The sequence below is a fragment of the Triticum dicoccoides genome, chromosome 2A, assembly GCF_002162155.2.
Source record: "Triticum dicoccoides isolate Atlit2015 ecotype Zavitan chromosome 2A, WEW_v2.0, whole genome shotgun sequence".
Lineage (NCBI taxonomy): Eukaryota > Viridiplantae > Streptophyta > Magnoliopsida > Poales > Poaceae > Triticum > Triticum dicoccoides.
Genome location: NC_041382.1, coordinates 20203230 through 20210223, shown reverse-complemented (window position 1 = coordinate 20210223; position 6994 = coordinate 20203230).

Sequence of the window (6994 nt, the reverse complement as noted above, 5' to 3'; positions counted from 1 at the left end):
CCACAATTCATTGGATCACAACAAACATACTGCAAAAGAAGATTACATTGAATAGAACTCCAAGAACATCGAGAAGAAAATTGTATTGAAGATCAAAGAGATAAAAGAAGCCATTTAGCTACTACCTACGGACCCGTAGGGTCTGTTGAAAACTACTCACGCATCATCAGAAGGGCAGCAAAGATGATCTAGAAGCCATCTATGGTCAATTGCCCCTTCGGCGGAGTACTGGAGAAGGCCTCCAGATGGAATCTCGAAGGACAAAAACTTGCGGCGGTGGAATGATACGTCTCAGTCGTATCTATAATTTTTGATTGTTCCATGTCAATATTCTACAACTTTCATATACTTTTGGCAACTTTTTTACACTATTTTGGGACTAACATATTGATCCAGTGTCCAGTGCCAATTCCTGTCTGTTGCATGTTTTTTGTTTCGCAGTAAACCCATATCAAACGGAATTCAAAAGGGATAAAAACGGACGGAGAATATTTTTGAAATATTTGGAGAATATGGGAAGAAAATCCATGCGAGACGGTTCCCGAGGGGGGCATGAGGCAGGGGGGCGCACCCCACCCCCTGGGCGTGCCCCTGACTCTCATGGGCCCCTCGTAAGGCGGTTGCTGCTATTCTTTTGCCGCAAGAAAGCTAATTTTCAGGGAAAAAATCTTGGCGAAGGTTTCAGTCCAATCGAAGTTACGGATCTCCATATATATATATATATATATATATATATATATATATATATATATATATGAAACGGTGAAAGGGCAGTCAGGGAGAGGCATAAACAGAGAGAGACAGAGAGACAGATCCAATCTCGGAGGGGCTCTCGCCCCTCCCATGCCATGGAGGCCAAGAACTAGAGGGGAAACCCTTCTCCCATCTAGGGAGGAGGTCAAGGAAGAAGAAGAAGAAGGGCCCCCCTCTCCCCTTCTCTTCCGATGGCGCCGGGACGCTGCCGTGGCCATCATCATCATCGCAATCTTCACCAACAAATTCACCGCCATCATCACCAACTCTTCCCCCCTCTATGCAGCGTTTTTGTCCTATGGGTTAATTGATGATCGTGATTGGTTTGAATTGCATATTTTATTATTGGTGCTGTCCTATGGTGCTCTCCGTGTCGCACAAGTGTGAGGGATTCCCGCTGTAGGGTTTGTAATGTGTTCATGATTTGCTTATGATGGGTGGCGTGAGTGACAAAAGCACAGACCCGAGTAAGTAGGTTGTTTGCGTATGGGATAAAGAGGACTTGATACTTTAATGCTATGGTTGAGTTTTACCTTAATGATCTTTAGTAATTGCGGATGCTTGCTAGAGTTCCAATCATAAGTGCATATGATCCAAGTAAAGAAAGTATGTTAGCTTATGCCTCTCCCTCAAATAAAATTGCAATAATGATTGCCGCTCTATTTATCGATTGCCTAGGGACAAATAACTTTCTCGTAACAAAAAGCTCTTTACTAAAACTAACTTAGTTGTGTCCTTATCTAAACAACCCTCACTTTTTATTTACATGCTCTTTATTATCTTGCAAACCTATCCAACAACATCTACAAAATACTTCTAGTTTCATACTTGTTCTAGGTAAAGCGAATGTCAAGCGTGCATAGGGTTGTATCGGTGTCGATAGAACTTGAGGGAATATTTGTTCTACCTTTAGCTCCTTGTTGGGTTCGACACTCTTACTTATCGAAAGAGGCTACAATTGATCCCCTATACTTGTGGGTTATCATGGAAAAAGTGTTTCAGGTAGCTCTCTGATGTATTGGGAATATTTGGTAATTTATAGCGCTGGAATTAGGCCAGGAGGTGCCACGAGGGGCCCACAAGCCTGGTGGCGCCCCTAGGGCACGCCTGTCAGGCTTTGTCGCTGCCTCGTGGCACTTCAGGTCTTCTCCCGAAGCTGGTAGGGTCCCTTCTAGCCCATAAAAAATCATCAAAAAGTTTCATAGCGTTTGGACTACATTTGATATCGATTTTCTGAAATGCTAAAAACAAGCTAAAACCAACAACTGGCACTGGGCACTAGGTTAATAGGTTAGTCCTAAAAATATATAATTACATAATAAACATCCAACATTGATACTATAATAGTATGAAACAATAAAAAATTAAATTAAAGACGTATCAACAGCCTTGCCCAAAAACTTGTACTTATCGTTGCCTTATTTCGTTTTGAAGGCTTGGAGTTTTTGGTGTTTTTTTGTAAACAAACACAGAGCATTCTAATAACAAGGCGAGTTGAACTTTGCCATCTACACGTTTTTTCTCATGGTTTGGAAACTGATCAAGCCAAATCTGGTAGCTTCTCTGCCCCATACATACACCATGCATGAGCATCTAAACAACGTGCAAAATATTGCAGATCCATGGGCAAGTTTTACAAAATTGGAATGCCGATTGCATCACTGCTCTTATCTCTTTAAACAACACGCCTAAACTTTGAGTATACGTACATGTCGCTTGTGATTGCCCGCTACAGTACAGCTGCATCTGTCTCCAGGTGTTCTTGTTTAGATTTTCCAAGTTCAGTTTGTCGGAGGGCGTGGCAATTGTGCATGTCCCAGTGAAGAAGGGTGTGAGATCCTATCTGTATTGTTAGTTTCATTCTCGGAATTGAACTGGGTCTCTTCCATTTGATTGAGAAAAAAAAACACAAACATGCTAGAGAGGCCATTACTTTGCATGTGATTTTCCACTATCTATTCTATTAGAACAATGTTAGTGACTCCTTGTAAAGGTTTCTTGGGAACAGGAGTCCGGTGCAAAACATGGTGCGGACGCGCGAACATCCTGCTCAGACAACTTCACATGGTACACACTACATGTTAATTACAATGTCACTTGAATAAGAAACCCGACCACATGAGACTAGCCAACTTGCATCTGATTAGATGCGTACTCCAACAACCCAACCTTGAGCAAGGACTTTATTCAATCTTAAAGAGGTATGATCTTTAAGAGTAGGTGCATGAACCTCGAGCACTGCAATTCTTAGTCAATCATAAAGAACTATGACCACCACTGTCTAAAATACAGTGAAGCGCATGAGAGAATATGCATATAGAACCCAATGCTATGCATTGCAAGGAGCTCCCAAGCGCGTGAGATATGTAAATCTAATGGTTGTGATTTGCTTAGCTACGGTTGTGTAGATAACCATTATGTTTTGCTTAGCTACGGTGATGAAGATATATAACACTGGTAATCTATTTGACTAAACTAGCCATAAGATCAAAAGCTACATGTTTTTTTACAAGAATTTCAAGCACAACTCTCTATTTTTCTTCATAGCGTGCTTTTAGCTACTCCCTTTGTTCCAAATTACTCGTCGTGGCTTTATAATTAGTTTAGTCAAATAGATAGTTAAAAGAATACCAACTACTTGATTTATAATTACCTTTCATTCTGAATGAAGATTCCGAGCACATGAGACTTGCCAACTTGCATCTCATTAGTTGCCTAATCCAACTACCCAGCCTTGAGCAACAATTCGTAAGAAATCTCACAGAAGTATAATCTTAAAGGGATAGGTGCATGACTTTTGGCATTCAATCTTTATGTATGGTTATGTAGATAATATGTAGTTCCCAAATACAGTGAAGCGCATGAGACAATATGTATATAGAACCCAATGCTATGCAATGCAAGGAGCTCCCAAATGCAGAGGATATGTAGTTCTCTCTCGAAAAAATGTTGTGATTTGCTTACTTATGGTTATGTAGATAATCGTCATGCTCTGCTGCCTACATTATGAAGATCTGACGGTTGTTTCCTGTTTATTGAATACTAGCCATGAGATAAAAAAACAGATGTTTTGCTTTTTTAATGAGAAACTTCTTGCACATCTCTATTTCCTTTGTAATATAAATATCAGTATGTAAATAGATACATAAAGACTACCAACTCATTGCTTTATAACTATCTGTCACTGTGAACCGAAATTCCCAGCACACGAGACTTGCCAACTTGCATCTCATTAGTTGCCTAATCCAACTACCCAAGCTTGAGCAACAATTCTTAATCAGTCTTAAAGAAGTATAATCCTAAAGGGGCAGGTGCATGACCACATGCACTGCAAGTTTTAGTCATTCTTAAATAAGGACGTGCTCATCATTGTGTGTAAAATACCGTGAATCGAGATGCAAGAAGATGAATGTGATGTGTGAAATCTGAAAAGCTACAATCCAACCGCAGTCGTCGTCGGATCATGCATCAAGGGAAAAAGACATAGGGGTATAAAATCACAAGACTTGTGGCCTAATCACACAGACAAACCAAAGGCAATTTGTTCACATCCATATCCGCATATGTATATAACCCAGTGCTATGCAATGCAAGGAGCTCCCAGGCTGCCAGCTAGCAAGATGAGTGACATCCTCATCTCCACACGGCCACCAACAAATGAAACTGCGACGTCCAACGCAGTTCCAGACTCAGAGCTATTGTATGAGCTGAAAGAGCAGCTTCTGCTGCTGACCACTCTGGTGGCGACGGTGACATACGTCTCAGGGCTCAACCTCCCCGGGGGAGCCTGGCAGCCCGAGCAGGAGCAGGGGCACCTCGCTGGCGACCCGATCCTCCGGGACGTCCACTACCGCCGGTACCTCGTCTTCTACTACAGCAACGCCACTGCGCTAGCCTCATCGGTCGTGGTTTGCCTCATCCTCATCATGTTGGGCAGGAATAGCGCGGTCTGGTCGGTGGTGCTGCGGGTGGTCATGGTGCTCGACCTTCTTGGACTTATGGGTTCGTACGGAGCTGGCACCTGCCATGACACCTTCACAACCATCTGGGCTGTGGCACTCGCCTGCCCCGTCCTGCTCACATATGTTTTCCTCAGCTACCTCGATCTGTTCCGCCGCTGCAGCACGCGCACAAACACAAACACTGGGTGTGGAGCAAAGTTTCAGATTGCGGGCTAAGGCATTTAGCGGCTGGCTCTGTGCCAACGCTATAGCCGCTATCGCCAGCTATAGCGGCCGCTATTCCATTTCGCGGCTACAGTACTTGTGCATGTATATCACACATCTATACTAATACATGTGCATGTTTTTCACAGAAAACAGGGTATTTTCAGTAGAAAAGAGAGGATTCTCAATATAAATTCGAACATAACAAGTATAGAAGAGATCTGCAGCAGTTCAACAGATAAATAGAAACATAAATTCAAGACTGCATCAAGCATAACATCAGCAGTTCGACACTTAAGTTCAGTAACAACAACAGCGTGTCCATAGTCCATTACATGCATCACAAAGTCTTTAGAATTCATTTGTCAAAAGCACACAGGAAAGGATAGAATCATGAGCGCCAAAACGAACTTCATAGAGAAACCGACAAGCTCACATGTCAGAACCAGAACTCATGTCAGTGTCCTCGTCGTCGTCACTTTCTGAAGCAGAGGAAGCAGAGAGCAGATCTTCTTGAGGAGTAACAGGGATCATCATCATCTTCTTCTTACCATAGACACCCCTCTTCCTTTTAAGTGGATTAATAGCAGAAGTTCCTGGCCCAGCATGCGATCTTGCATATGGAATTTCTTGATCTTGATCTTCACCTTCAACTTGTTCTTCATCACCATTTGGCACCACACCAGTGATCCATTCATTCTCATCATCTTCTAAAACATCTACCACCTGCTTCTCAATGGGGTCCTTGCGTTTGTTTAGTTTCTTGTCCTTCAGTTTGGAGTTGAACTTGATGAAAACAAGGTCACTCATCTTGTCATGCAGCAGCCTGCTGCGTCTCTTTGTGTGAACCTACAAAATGAACAAAATGAACAAAAACCATGAATCCAATATCAAGATCTCAAGGGATGCAGCAAGCATAACATCACCTGATAAATAGAAGAAGTATAATAGAGGTCAGCAGAAGTTAAACAGATAAATATAAATATAAATTCAATCTCAAGGTCTACAACAAGCATAACATCACTAGTTCTGCACTTAAGTTCATAGAGAAATTGACAGCATCACAATCTTCAAAATGGAATGAACAATGCATTTAAGTGGAAAGAAGAACAATATACTTACTAGATCAAATATGCTCCAGTTCCTCTCACAAGCAGAGGAACTACATGTCAAACCAAGAATCCATGCAGCCAAGATCCTTAGTTTTGGAGCACTTGTCCCATGGTTCATCCACCATTTAGCTTCGACATAAAACAAGTGGGACATGTTAGGAAATTTTAGGAAGAATAAGAAAATAAGAAACAACAATTAGGCGACCAATTACGTGGATCAAACTTTTTGTTTTTCCTTTGCCGCACAGCAATCTCCCTTCCAAAAGATCCTATCCCCTCTTGATAGTGGTCAATCTCATCGATTATTTCTTCTTGCATGATAGGATCTTCAACCATCTTTGAAATACAAGTTATCAGCCCTTCTTTGAAACTACCATCGATCTCAATATCAAGCTTGTTTGGATAATAATAGTATGGGTTCAAGTAGTATCCAGCCATATGCAATAAGGTCTTCAACTTGTTGTCCCATCTCTTGTCAATGATGTCCCACACTTCCAGAAAACGAGACTTGTCATTGTCAAACCTCACGGAGATCTCTTTCTTTGCATCCAACATACAACCATGAAGAAAACCCATTGCCGGAACATCGCTATCCATCCTCCTGCTGGAGGCGTACACGGACGCCAGTGCGCTCTTCTCCATCCTCATGGGCATGGGTTGGCGAGCACGCCAGCTTCTTGTGTCCACGGTTTCAAACTGCAGTTTCAATCCAAAGACGAAAAATGGTTTGGATGGGGCTGGGTGGAAAAAGAGGATAATTTGGGTTGGTTTGGATATGGTGGTTAAATTTTGGATTGGATTGGTCTGGTTGAAAGAGGCAGACTCGTATGGTTTGGGCTGGCTTCAATCTGGTTTTGAAACTATTCCCAGGTTTAGTTGCAGTAGTAGAAGGCGAGGTGCCGGCGGTAGTGGATGTCCCATAGGATCGGGTTGCCGGCGAGGTGCCCATCCGCCTGCTGCGTC